The 14,793-nt window shown below is 38.5% G+C and overlaps 1 long non-coding RNA gene across 4 annotated transcripts in view; it reads left to right on the top strand.

Moving 5' to 3' along the window:
- Window positions 1–14,793, top strand: part of LOC137194035 (uncharacterized) — a 111,425-nt gene that overhangs the window by 50,712 nt on the left and 45,920 nt on the right. Inside the window, exon 3 of one of the 4 annotated variants that reach the window (XR_010930911.1) lies at window positions 3,776–9,811. The exons of the other annotated variants lie outside the window; for them this stretch is intronic. This is a non-coding gene — a long non-coding RNA (uncharacterized lncRNA). Of the gene's footprint in view, window positions 1–3,775; window positions 9,812–14,793 lie in introns of those variants that run through there. 4 annotated transcript variants of the gene reach the window in all.

Raw genomic sequence — 14,793 nt, forward strand, 5'->3', positions numbered from 1 at the left:
TAATATATTTACAATATATGTTGAAAAAGGTTGATAGTTATAATGTGTGCTCTTGCAATACAATATCCGCTCATCGGAACTAAAAGCTATGAGCGGATATTCATGGTTATGTTTAGGCACTAACAGCACTTAGCTAATGTTAGGGAATGATAGATGGATAATGAAAAAATCAAAGTTTCATGAAGCACAAGACAAGAAATTTTTGTTGCCTGAACTTAACAACATGCAGGACTCATAGTGTGAAACCAAGTCTCTGGTGTCAAAGTTTTGTGCTTCACACGGTATCCAATTGATCTAATTTAATGTACACTGTTAAGATTGAAGAGATAGCCTCATGTTCTACTGTATGTGTCCATAATATGTCTAATTACCAGCAGGGGTTGCTGCATGTTAGTCAGAGGAACAAAGTAAACAACTCACAGCATACCCACTCTGGAGACTTTGGGCGAGGTTTTGTTGTTGTTGTGGTTTAAAGGATCTCCCACCTCACTTGCTTTGCTTACATGAAAGGAAAATCCATGGAGCTGAATGCAAATTTAGGGGAGAATGTCACTTTACCTCCAACTGTGATCACAGGATATGCTCCTTTTAATTATCTTGGGTGCTGGATCAGGTTATGTAGCTGTCAATAGCTGAAACACACAAGCAAAAGTTGAATTCTTACCCCACAAATTCCTCCAGGGAGTGGAACAACAGTGCAATATACTTACCGTCACCATGACATCAATATAATCAATTCACTTGAGCTGTTAACTTTGGCCTAAAAGAGACATTTGAATAAAAAAAGTAAAGTCCTTCATGAAACGGTGGCAGAATTCTGTTTGAAGCTCTAGGTGTGTTATTTTGGAGCAGCAGGTTTCTGGAAGGCCAAGCCTATGGCACTCAGCATCATGTAATGTATTCCATTTCATTATATTCAACCTCCCAGCCTGCTCTCATCAGTGGATCAGGAGTGCGCCGTCTCGCAGGCACACCGAGATATAATTACTTTCTAACACACGAAGAGGAGAGAGAGAGAGAGAGAGAGGCGAAGAGACAGAGAGAGGATGAAGGAATGAACAATGAAGTTTAATTATGCTTTATGGCAACAATTATAGAATGAAAACAGAAAGTCAATAGGCAGAAACATTGTCTCATTTTCTCTGCTGGGGTGGACTGAGTTTTGCACAGGGCCTCAGGCAAACCAAAATAAGAAGCAGTCAAAAGGAGACAAAGAAAACAGAGGGAATATGCCTGATCATATTTATTAGAGAAAAAGGGGAGCTGGTGCACCTCCAAATCATTCACGGATTTTTTCCCCTCTCGTATTTCCTCATGCAAACCCAATGCACTATGTCACTAATTGCAGCCTTTGCAAGTAATTAGGAGACTGTAATTGATTCCACTTGTACTCTATCCACCTTGATAATTGTCGCTGTAAAGTTTTGCCCTTTTCTGTGTTTGGAGGTCAGTGAGGAGGAGCGAGCTTGGAATTCAAGGGGCTCCACATGCCGCGTCAAACTCAGCCTGACATTTTGTTTTCTATCACTCACTCACAGAGTATCAGGATCAGTGGGATTAGCAGTCTGATTATCATGCTTCATTGGCAGCAGTGCGCGCACACACACACATAAGCCGGAATACACTCACACACAGACAAACACACGCTCAATCAAGGACAGATTAATTAAAGGGAACAGTCTAATTAGTGTCATTAAGGAAGGAATAATAGAGAAGCTTGTACATAGGGACGAGAAATGAGGCAACCTGTCAGTGTGTTTACACTCGCAGACAGACACACACACACACGCTTACATATCCACCCTCCCAGAACTGAAACACAACTAAGTCGCTCATCGATGAAAGAATAGTGTATCAATTTGTTTGGGAGGATTTAATGGTGTTGAATCAATATTTGACTGTTGAACACATTATATGGAACAAAATATGCCTCATTCTTCCTCTTAGCCTGTGATCTTGTCTTTTCAAGTTGGAAAGGAGCAGACAAAAGTGGACACAGCTGAGTTGCCATGAGCAACAAGCCCTCATGGTAACCCAGAGTTACTCAAAAAATGCCTTGGGTGGACTGTTGAATACAAGAGCCAAGGAGGCAATCGGTAATTGGTTTAAACACACACAAACATAAATGTGCATTCACGATTGCACATAAACACACACAGGCACACACACCCCGGGCGGGGTTACAAGATCCAAAAATTTGAAAGTAAGTGCTGGAATACCCTGTAGCACTCTTTTTCTTCTCTACTCTTACTTGCTCTCACAGGCACAGAAAAACAGACCCACACACACACACACACACACACACACACCTGATTTTATGCTAGAGGCTGCATAAATATGAATCAGGGGTGACAATGGCGTGCAGAGTGGAGCCCTGTGCATCCTATTTTCATCATTTACCTTGGGCTAAATGGATTTGGAACACTGTTGATAGCTCACCTCTCACACTGGTTTGCCTACTTAAATGTGAAAAATGGTACAGTTCCAAACTCAACCTTATGCTCTTTCATTTTTTTCCCCATTCTCTCATTCGCCTCTGCTCCAATACTCACTACTCATGACTCAAGGACTCTTTATAAAAAAACTTAGAGAGATAATATCACTACAAAAATATGCACTCACATTGATAGAGGTGTTTCGTGTGCACTTATTGTATTTGCAAACGGAGTTGCAGCATCTTTTTCATTTGAAAATGGAGTTTAGTGTTACAAGTGACAAAATAAATGGTGAAGTAAAAGAGGGGATTTTTTTTTCTTGTTTTATGGTTACCTGGAAGAAAAATTGTGTTGGTTCATCCAAATTACCAAAAATCATATTTTCTCACTTACCGTAGTCCTCTATAGCCACAGAGATTATTTTTCTTTTATTTGCCCAGGTTTATAACAGCGATAATATCTGTCTCTGAGATTTATGCCTTCAGTACAATGGAGGTTAATGTAATTTCATTTGTAGCGCCCATAGCATTGGAAAAATTACATTTAAAAAAACTCAACAGTGTCATGTCCTTCTGGAGTCTGTGTCTGGATTCCCCTGTTAGAGCCGCTCTGCTGTGATCAGGTCACATTGGAACTACTTTCTGCTTGAGTGTATGTGTTGTATGTAGTATGACAACTGTTGACAGCGTGTTCTGTGGTTTATCCAAAATAGTGGGAACGTTGTTTATTGAAGGACAAGTTGCTGCTGAATTTTCTCAATATAATTTTTCAATGCTGTGAGCAGCACAAACAAAATACCGTTCAGCTTCATTGTATCAGCAGGAGTTCAGAATCATGTGTTAAAGCACTGATGAGATATATAAGATATATAATCTAGGAGGTCGAGTTTAGTAACAGATTCCTGATTTTGAAGGCACCAAACCACTGCATAGTTTTTATAATAATTGGCACCCACTGCATCGATTGCCTTATTCAAATGAATGAGAGAGCTGCCTTTTTTCATGCAAGGCTTAAATTGGTCTGAATGCGGCCTTCGAGAGGCAGCAGAAATCTCAGAGACAGATATCGATATAAAACCAAAGCTGTCTGCATACCACTTGAGATTTTTACCTATTTTAGGTTAACTGATCCTTTTAAAAGCAAAGGCCCTTGACTCAATATCCCCTCATTTATTGGTCTTTCTGACATAGGGATGTGCAGAGAGCCCAGTATTTGTATTTGTATCTGTATTTGTCGAGGCAGCAAAATTATTTGTATTTGTATTTGATTACACTTCTAATTTTAGGATATTAAAGTGTTAAAATAAATAAATAAATGCTTCAATAAACTATTTTGCAAAGGAGGATTCCCACACCAGGTCCCGAACCACAGTCTCCCAGACTACGGACGACTGCGCTGACCACTCAACCAAAGTTCAGGTCCATCAGACCCACAGACCTGCAGCTATTTATACATCCATCGCACAGAGACAGACAGCAGAGTGGAGCAGAGCAGAGAGATGGAGACAACAATGTAACCGAGTCCCGAACTGTGTGCTGTTATTTGACATGTCCTCTTTTTCTCCCCAAAAACAGTTTTTAAAATATTTGTACGAAATAAGTATTCATAAAAACCCACTATTTGTGCTTTTCCAAATGCTATAATCGGATTCGGCTTCACCCCTATTCTGATGTTTGCTGTCATTCTGCTCCTTCTGTTTCCACTTTCGTGTCTCTCTCTCTCTTCTTGCCCTTTGTCCTTTCTCTTTACCCTTTTTCTTCCAGGTCCTTCTCTCTCTCTCTCACTCTGTCTCTCTCTGTCTCTCTCCACATCTCCTTCTCCTTCAGTCCCTCCTGATGGCAACATGTTTATCCATTATTGATATTCTGACTGGGCTCACTTCCCGCCCCCCTGTCGCCCCACTTTCCTCCAGCCTGCCCTACTTCACCAGAGTCCTCACGAGACACTCACACACATAGATGCACACGTTTGTGTGTGTTTGTATGTGTGTGTGCGAGACAAAAACTTGTGATAACCCTGTGTGTTTTTTGAGATACGTGTGTGTGTTCAAGTCAGTGAGATAGAAAGAGAGAGACTAAGTGAGAGTCCACACAAACAGCAAGAGGAGAGTTCCTATATTTAGATCCATATAAGAGAACGTTCCCAGCATCCAACTGTGCATACACAAGACTCAGTCTCTCAGGCGTTCAATCACCAACTCAGCTCTGTTTTTGTGTGCCTGTGTGGGTGTATATATACATGTGTTTTCACATGTATTAAGCTTTTAAATAAGTCTTTTTTTCCTCAGTTTCTTTTATTTCTAATGAGATTTAGTATGAGTGAGGTTTACAAAATGTCCTTCATTTGACTTTGTGGGTTGTTAAAACATTTTCTTTGTGAAGCTTTTGGAACATCAAGTGTTTTTACTTTGCTAGTTCGCTGTGTTCAAGCCAATTACCATTTGTGGTGTTCTTTGCCTGTTACAGTTTAGTCCCCCTGTGTCTCATATTCAATAATGTGCGCATATGGGTTGTGTATGTATGTGGAGCTCTGGGCAGAAACGCACATATAAACACACACATATATATATATATAAGCACATGTAAATCCGCAGGCACATGCTACACACATACTGACTCATGCGTATGCATACACACACATGCAATATGAGAGCTTTGATAAGGCAGACTGCGGAGTGTATTAGTGTGTGATCCTTTGAAGAGAAAACATGAAAACGTTTGTTGTGCTTGGAGCAAAGGTTTGTTTGGTGCTGTCGCTCGACTTGGCTCCATGGGGCCCTCGCAGTAGTAGGCTGTTTTGAAGCCGTTATCAAATAAGATTTCTCATTTGCTACTTTCCATTTGCACCAGATTGGCTTTAAGCTCTGTTGAATCCTCTTCTACTTCATTATGTACGTAGGTTTTGTGTTCGCATGTGGGAGTGTGTTCGTTTGTCTCGGTCTTTCTCCTGGAATGTGCGTGTGCATTAGTGCATGCATGTTTAGATGTCTGAAAAAGTTCACTTGTCTCAACTGAATCTACATATCTTTGTGTTCACTCATGTTCATGTCAGTTCAAGTGCATATGGATGCCTGTGTGTGTGCATGCACATGCATACATGACTCCATGCAAGTGTGTGTTGAATTTTCCCCTGTGTTGACTTTTAATTGTTCTGTGCTTCTGAGAGTGTGTGTTCAGTTTAGTCCACAGCAATTGATCTGGAGAATAATGGTTGGTGGAGAGTCCCAGGTCTCAAAAACCACTGTCTGAAACTCCATGTAATTACCTCTGGGATCTCTAGCAATGATGAATGAAGAGAGAGAGAGAGACAGAGAGAGAGAGGGAAAGTGATAGAAATTGACAGAGAGATTGCAGTAAAATGTGTGCACACACAAGCGCACATGTGTAAACCTAATTTTTTTCAATTCTTAAAGACTTTCACTGAGAGATTCCCACAGTTTATTTATTTTGTATTTACACCACATTTACACCACATTTTACAGTAAACAGGGTCCTCAAGTGATGATGACAGCTGTATCAAGTGATATGTCCGCCATTTGAAGTTATAATTCTTAAGATTTCAGTCCTGGTTGATGATGACACTTTTGGTTACTGGTTGTAACAAGTGCGGTTTAATACTACTCCTTAATACTAATACTAGTCCCAGAATTCCTAGGGCAGCTTGAGCTGCTACTTTATTGGAACATAGCAGACCATCTGGTGTATCTGTTTACAGTGCAGCCAAACAAATATTGCATTGCATTGTAAGAATAAAGCAGTCAATCAGTAATTGGCCTTTTTCCATCATGCCATGAGCAACAGCAGTCTGATTTCATGCGGTGCATGAGTAGTTTTCCACTGAACAGCAGGGTACAACAAAGTTGGTTACCCTGCTGAGGAGTTGGAGGTGTGTAGCCTGCAGCTTATTACTCTCTGCAATATTTAAAACTGATCAACTGTCAAAAAATGGCAAAAATAACAATGTGTTGTTCTGTAAATGCATTCTTGATGCAAACGCTAACCTCAGTGACAAATACATTACGCTTCCTGTTTTACAATGAAGGCCACCTCTTATGTGACAGCAGCAGTAGGAAATGTTCAGTCTACATTAGCAGTAACATGCTGCATCGTTTTCTGTGAATTCCTTAGGTTTGTGAAAGCAATTTGAATCCAGCACTGCACTAACAATGATAACTGCTGCATGGAGAGGTAATTGCTGTATGCAAGTATATTGAATGGTTATTTTGCTGAAAAAATACTGACCATGAATAGTATAAAAAATAGGGGTTTGTGGATTATGTGCCAAAACAAAACAATACATGCTTAAACTACAGAGTTATGGATCCCTAACTATGCTTAAATACTGCAGTATACTAAAGGCATGTTTCCACAGGCAGCCTATCATTCTGCTAGTGCCATAGAAGTTTACGTCAGCGTGAGTCAATTAAAATATCTGGAGTCTCCTTCATAAGTTGTTAAGCTGTTAACAGTAAAGCAGGTAGTGTGTGTTTGTGTGTGGTTATCCAATCAACAGGAGACATGCTTGTGGAGAGCAGAGGCCAGACACAAACACACTTACTTTAGAGTTATCAGTGCTAACATATACAAGGGTGCATTGAGCTCCCAGCAGTGCTGCAGCCTTTGGAAAATCATTTATGGTCATTGTTATTTCTTTCTTGTCTGCCGAGAACATGTCATTTCACATTTAAATCTGAGCTGATTCAAATCTAATAGATAAAGGAGAAAATTGATTCAATGTTTCTTGCAAAGTGATGATACTCATTCCAGGCATATACACATATAAATATAGTCACCCACACATGCACGCACATGGCCATACATACATAAGCACACTCATATTCACCTGCAAACATTGGGAGATGAACATCATCAGTAACTCCTGCAGTATAGCAAATAGCTTTGTGTCTTTGTTAAAGTATCATCATTTTTCTTTCTCTCTTGTTCCACACCCACAAAAAGATTACATCGGAAATAGCGTGCAGATGAAACTGGGGAGCAGGAGAGCAGGGGAATAGGGGAAGGAGAAAGCGACAGCAACAAAATGAAAAAGGGAGATTACTGATCAACGGGTAACACAGGATGAATATTTGATTCAGTCTTTTGTGATGTTTTCTTATCTGAAAACACATAATGCTGTTATATTGGTGTGTTAAGAACGTGCAGGATTGGGGTTCAACACAGGCGCAAAGGATGATTGTTAGATGGACCATAAAAGCCGGCAATTCTCAACATTACTGTGCCACGGGAGAGGCTCTATTGGTGGTATCATGGTGAAATTGTATTTCATCTAACAGAGATTTCAGTTAGTGCTTTTGTTCCCATTTGAATGAAAGAAAGCCTTTTGGGTGTTTGAGTCACTACTCTGAATCTTCTTAACTACCAGATTGTCGCTGGAGCTTCACACTATAAATGACTTGAGTCACTGTGAGACAAACCAACAAATGACAACTATGCCGTTTTAGCGGGAATGTATAGCACCATATGAGTGTGCTCATGCTTGTGTTAGTGTTTGGATTACATTGGAAGGATAAGGATTATGTCCTTGTACTGGAGATCATCAGTAAGCAGTGGTGCATGTCCGAGGGCTGATAACATTTTAAACATTGATGCGACTTTGAAAATACCATATTAGAAGTTTATTGGCTTTGAGAGGTAAATGCTGGCAGGTGTGTTTGTGTGCATGTACGTACACACATATGCAGACACACACTCTACACATCCCTGTCCTTGTAATTGCTCCTCTCGTTGCCCTGAGGCAGCGTGAGCTGGCATATAAGCTATATAATAAAGCATATTATCCTGGCTGGTAATGCATTTCTGCCTCCTCCAGTCTGATGACAGCTGGAATTGAGCTCTGCGTGTTGCAGAAGGTGATCCATACTAAATTCCTCCAGGCGGCTTGGAGCTCTGTGTCATAGTCCTGACCTTCTCCTGACAACTAGCATAATGAGTTTTGGAAAAGCAACGTCTTCCATGAAGGAGCAAGGTTGCTATTTAGGTTTTACTTTGATCCCTATACATCGCAGACAGTGTAGCTGGGATTTCAACCAGCAACAGAGAACATTTATATTGTGAAGCTGCTGTATTGCTGTGGTCCTCTAGAGCCAGTTTCATCCAAGACATCAGAAACCTGACCATATTTTCTAAACATTGAAGTAAAGAGTGATCAAGCAGTCAGTTTTTTTTAACAGTTTATCAATTTTGTAATTTTGTTGTATACCACTTTCCTTTGATGTATCTGTCTTATCAGGACCAGCACTGATCCACCTGTCAAGTCGTAAAAGGAGCAGAAAATAAAGTTTTCCCGCTACTCACTCACTAAAATCACCTGTACTTCCACTGAAGAGCTGTGCTTTGACACAGTACAATACTTTTCCAGTGACAAAAAATGCCTGCAGTTTGGCAATTCTTTAATCTGAGTGAAGCAAACTGTCAACTGTGCCAGGTTGAGGTATTTGGTAGTGTTACAGCTGTGAGACAGGTAAAGCAGCTTCTCAAACAAGCCAGAAACAGTTGAAGTAATGCCACAAGTGAAGTAACAATACCTTCACGATCTCTGCCGCTATTTTTAAATAGCATATTACTGGACTGACTGAACTATCTATCAGGGTCTGCAATGAATTTGCTTCCTTTTCAAAATTAGACAAGCAGTTAGTGCCTCCATATCAGGTACTGGATATGTGTTGTCCCCGTGTCCACTTAAAATCAATTCAAATAGTGTGACACAATAGTATGACCCCTATTATTTAGCCTAAATATTAATGATCACCCTCAACAGTGTCATGATGTAGAACTACAGATGTATGCAGATGACACCATTCTGTAGACACAACAGCTGAGTTAGCTGCTGTTAAGCTAACAATTGCATTGGAAAGGATCACACATTGGCTTGATCAATCATGTCTGAGTCTAAATATAAAAAGGCAAAAGGTATGTTTTTCTCTAAAATCATGATACAACCTCCTAACGCTGATATTCTCATCAAAGGTGAAAAGATTGACCTAGTTACTGATTTTAAATATCTTGGTGTGACACTGGATCCAAACTTGACCTGTAAGAAACATGTTACGAAAACGATGAAAACCATTAAGTACAATTTAGCAAATTTTAGACATATTAGAAACTATCTCTCTTTGGATGCAGCCAAGATATTTATGCATGATATGATTCTTTCCCATATGTCTTATTGGTGCAGTGCATCATTTATGTTAAAACCTGTACACTGTCCTGATAAATAAATACAATTTGATCCTATTAACCGCAGAAACTTGGAAGACTTTATACAACATCTGAAATCCTCCTGCTGCCATGATATTCTGCCAACAGGTTTTTTCAAAAATGTTTCTAACTGCATGGCCTCAGATCTTTGAAATTGTAAACATGTCTCTTCTCTCAGGTGTCTTCCCACAGGCCCTGAAAACTGTAGTTATCAAGCCACTCTTAAAAAAGAACAGTCTAGAACATGTCACTAATTAACAATTATAGGCCCATATCAAACTTCCTGTTTTTAAGTAAAATCGTAAAAAAAAAAAAAGTTGTTTTTTAACAGCTGACCAACTTCTTGGCACTAAACAACTGTTTTGATTGCTTCCAGTTAGGATTTCGACCACACCATAGCACTGAGACTGCTCTTGTTAAGGTCTTCAATGACATCCACTTAAGCACAGACAGTGGCAGAATTTCAGTCTTGGTTATTAGTAGACCAACTGGAAACAGGGTGGTACTTTCTGGCACAGTACTAAACTGGTTTGAATCCTACTTAAAGGACAGGGATTACTTTGTGTCTATAGGTAATTACACATCTGAGTGGACAAAAATGACATGCGGAGTTCCCCAAGGCTCCATTTCAGGGCCTCTTCTGTTTAACAATCTGCATGCTCCCACTAGCTCAGATTATGGAAAACAAAATATGTTACCATAATTATGCAGAAGACACACAAATTTACATAACCGTATCACTAGGGGACTATAGTCCAATACAAGCACTGAGTAAGTGCATTGAACAAATCAACAATTGGATGTTTCAGAATTTTCTGAAAGACAAAACTGAAGTAATTGTTTTTGGAGGCAAGGAAGAATGATTTAAAGTCAGTGCCCAGCTTCAATCGATAATGTTAAAAACCACAAACCCAAGCCAGAAATCTTGGTGTAGTCATGGACTCAGACCTCAATTTCAACAGCCAATTTAAGACAATTAGAAAGTCAGCCTGCTATCACCTGAAGAATATATCAAGTATTAAAGGACTTATGTCTCAGCGGGATTTGGAAAAACTTGTCCATTCATTTGTCTTCAGTAGACTCGACTACTGTCACAGTGTCTTTACAGGTCTCCATAAAAAATTGGTCAGACAGCTGCAGATGATTCAAAACGCTGCTGCTCAAGTCCCCTCTAAGACCAGGAAAGTGGATTACATCACTCCAGTTCTCAGATCTGACTACACTGACTTCCTGTCTGCCAAATAATTGATTTTAAAATACTGCTGTTGGTTTATAAAGCACTGAATGGTTTAGGGCCAGAATTACATTTCTGATCTTCTGCTACGTTATGAACCATCCAGACCTGTCAGATCATCTGGGACTGGTCTGCTTTCTTTTCCAAGAGTCAAAACTAAACATAGAGAAGCAGCGTTCAGTTTATATGCTCCACATATCTGGAACAAATTCCTAGAAAACTGAAGGTCTACTGCAACTCTGTTATTTTAAATCAAGGCTGAAGACTTTTCAGTTTGCCGCTGCCTATTTTTTAAATCAAATTTGAGGTGTTGATTGATATCTTATACTGCACTTTTACTCTCCTGTTTTATCTCTCTTAAATCTCTTTGATTTTAGCTAATTTTTATTTCCAATTTAAGACTTTTTAATTGTATTTAAATTGTATTTATCTTTTTTATGTTGCTTCTAGATTCTGCCTTTTATGTTTTATGTAAAGCACTTTGAATTGCCTTGTTGAAATGTGCTATACAAATAAACTTGGCTTGCCTAATGAAGCAATGCCTGTTTACGATACTAATTTAGGATACTACGTCAGAGGTGTTAATTTAACTCTATGGCAATTTTACAACATGAGGATTTTTGAGTCATCAGTGTTGTATTGGATTGCAATATATTGTACAGTTCTACCCGATTAACTGTGGTTAATCAACTACTACAACTAATCTGGTTAAGTCAACTATAACCTGTATTACACAAATATTTTATTCCTACTAGTGTTCATTTTGGCACCTGATTTAGATTTCGTTTTAGTCTTCTGATAAAAAAGTTTACTAGTTATTAGTTTTAGTTAAAACACTCAAAACATTTTAAGCCCCATTCAGACAGGACTTATTTCTCCAGGGGAGGTGGGTTGATTTCAATGTTATCTGCGTTTACTGTTACTGAGTTTCATCAGCTCCGCACGCAGCGTGACAAGGAAGTAGAAAGGAATTTTGCCAACTTGACAGGTCACTTATCAACATCAGTCAACGAGGGAAAAGGTAAAATATAAATCTTACAAGATCAAGACCCTGCAAGTTCATCAAAAGGGGCTGTTGTAACATCATGTTACAAGTGATTCTGTCTTTGCTGCTCTAACTTTGTAAAGCCAAACTAATTAGAGATTCAACAGGGTTGATGAGAGATATGAATCATGGCAAGTCACTGAATCCAAAGCTACTGCTGGCTGATAAGTTGGAACTTGACCCAAAATCAATTGATATTGAATATGCGCATTGCAATGGAAAGATGAGCAGTCCAACAGGCCATGGACAATTGTCATGAAGTTACTCAGATTTCAGGACAAAGAGGAAATCCTTAAGAGAGAAAAAAAAAACACTTAAGGGCACTAAAGGTTAATTTATCATCACTCAACACTTCTGATAAGTGTTGCTCGACAGAAATGACGTATTTTTGACAGAATGACTAATGTTGCCATGGAGATTGTCAATTTAGCTAACTGTACAAATAAACATGGATTGTCTGGTATACTCTCTACTGATATATCAGACCACCTTCCTATTTATATTCTTGCTTACCATCCTACTGAGATTAAGCAAGTTGTTACAAATACTTTCCTAAGAAATTTCAAGATGTCTAATGTGAAAAGTTTTGTTGATAAACTCTATGGTATTAAATGGGATACAATTATAGCAACAAATGATGCATCTAATGTGTGTAATCTTTTTGATGATGAGTTCTTTGGTACTTTCAATGAAACCTTTTCCATGTGAAAATTGAGCCATCAAACCTAAAGCTTGTAAATCTTGGTTGACTAAAGAGTAAAAAAAATGTATCTCTAGGAAACACAAACTATATAAAGACTATCTAACCAATCCCTCTTCCTTAAATTAAGTTTATTCATTAATGAAATTGTAAATAAGCCTTCTTCTGAAAAATTGCCCCATAGTAAGTTTAATATTAATAATACCATCATAGAAGATCCCACTGAGATTGCCAGTGAATTCAATAACTCTTGTCAATATAGGTCCTGCTTTGGCTGCAAAAAATACCATCATACCCACTTGTTCTTCTAATATAGAGTCTGTTTCCCATCTACCTTCATTTACTTTTTCTTCTGCAAGTGAGCAAGAAATATGTAATATTGTATCAAGTTTGAAATGAACAGGTGCAGGTCATGATGATCTCAAAATGAAGTTAGTAAAACAGTGCCTCCCTGCTATTCTACAACCACTGTGTCACATCTTCAATCGTTCCCTTCAAACAGGTATTGTACCAGATCAACTGAAATGGGCCAAGGTTATCCCATTATTTAAAGCTGAAAATCCATCATTATTATCAAATTATAGACCAGCTCTTCATTTCCACATTTCTCCAAAATACTTAAAAAAAATGTGTACAATAGATCAGTCAAATACTTAAAGGATAATAAGTTACTATATGACTATTAAATTGGATTTTGTGACAAGCATTCTACCTCTATGGGCTTGGTGCAAGTAGCGGGCAGAATAGCTACATTACAAAGAATTTACAAGTGGAATATTTATTGTCAAAAGCTTTTGACACTGTAGATGATAATATATTAAATAAGCTACAAGCTCATGGTGTTATTGTTACTGAACTTAATTGGTTTGAAAGCTACCTCCTTAACAGGATCTTCGTCCCATTCTCATAGCTAATAATGCACATGAATATGTTTCACATGTTAAGTTCTTAGGTGTAATCATCGATCATCAATTTTAATTGGAAAAAGCACATCTCTTATGTGTCCAATAAAGTTGCAGAAAATTTTGGTGTTGTGGATATTTTGAGTGATGGTCAGCAGTGGAGAAAGGCGCACACGAGACTTTTGATGTCTTAATGCTGGAAATGTTTATTGAAAGCACTTGGCCAAGTGGAGAACCAAAAACAGTAAACACCAGAGTGTTTTGCTCTGATGCTGTCTCTTTCCGTTCTGCCCTCTGAACGTCCGAATCCTAGTCTTTATCAGCCTACAATATGAAAAATTTGTCTCATTGGTTCACTAAACAAGGGACTGCACTTTACCTGTGGCAGTTTAAGTCACATTGCATGTAATTTCAGCAGTTTTGGTTTGAGCATCTGACTGTGTCATCCACCCATCTGTGTTGTTTAGGGAAGCCTCCTCTGACCTTGGTAACCATGGAAATGCTGATATACCCTCTATCAGAGAGGTTTCTGCCTTCCCCAAAACATCACAGACAGCTGAGGTCTTAAGGAGAGGATATCTTAATCTCTGATTAAGAATTACGATGTGACCTCAAAGCCAAGTTTGACCCAATGTAACCCAAGTTTTAACCCCTAAAGATGGAAAATTCCATAACAATTGGTATTTTAGGGAGAGTAAGGTATCTTGTCAAGAAAAAGCGTTCTGGATCTATATTATTCTATGATTTATCCTTTCATTTCTTATGGCAATATAGTATAGGCAAGTACATAACAATTCACTTCCCATTTCTTTTTACAGTTTCTTTGTAACTAGGTCTCACTGTTATCACACCAGATCTGTTGATCTTCTATATAGTCAGTTCTACAGAACTAGCCTTGGCCATTTTTCAATCAGGTACAGAGCTCCAGTCATATGGAACAGCTTTTCTGCTTCACTTCGCAGTCTCTCCTTATGTCAGATTTTTAAAAAAGATCTTACACAGCTTCTCTTGAAGGAGTACAGTACTATATAATTAAGGTATGATAACAATGTAGGAAGGCAGTGCAAATATATGTTATTGCAATGCTTGTATTTATTTCTTTTTTCTTTGTATTATCTTCTTCAAGATATTTTAAAAATATATGTTCTATAATATAAAAAAATAAATAAATATCTGTTTGTAAATTTGTGGCAAGCATATATAACTGTCAATTTCAATGTTAGGTGGGTTCTTTTTACAAGCTCTCAGGGTTTTTTTCAT

Source organism: Thunnus thynnus, chromosome 12 (assembly GCF_963924715.1).
Source record: "Thunnus thynnus chromosome 12, fThuThy2.1, whole genome shotgun sequence".
Classification (NCBI taxonomy): Eukaryota; Metazoa; Chordata; class Actinopteri; order Scombriformes; family Scombridae; genus Thunnus; species Thunnus thynnus.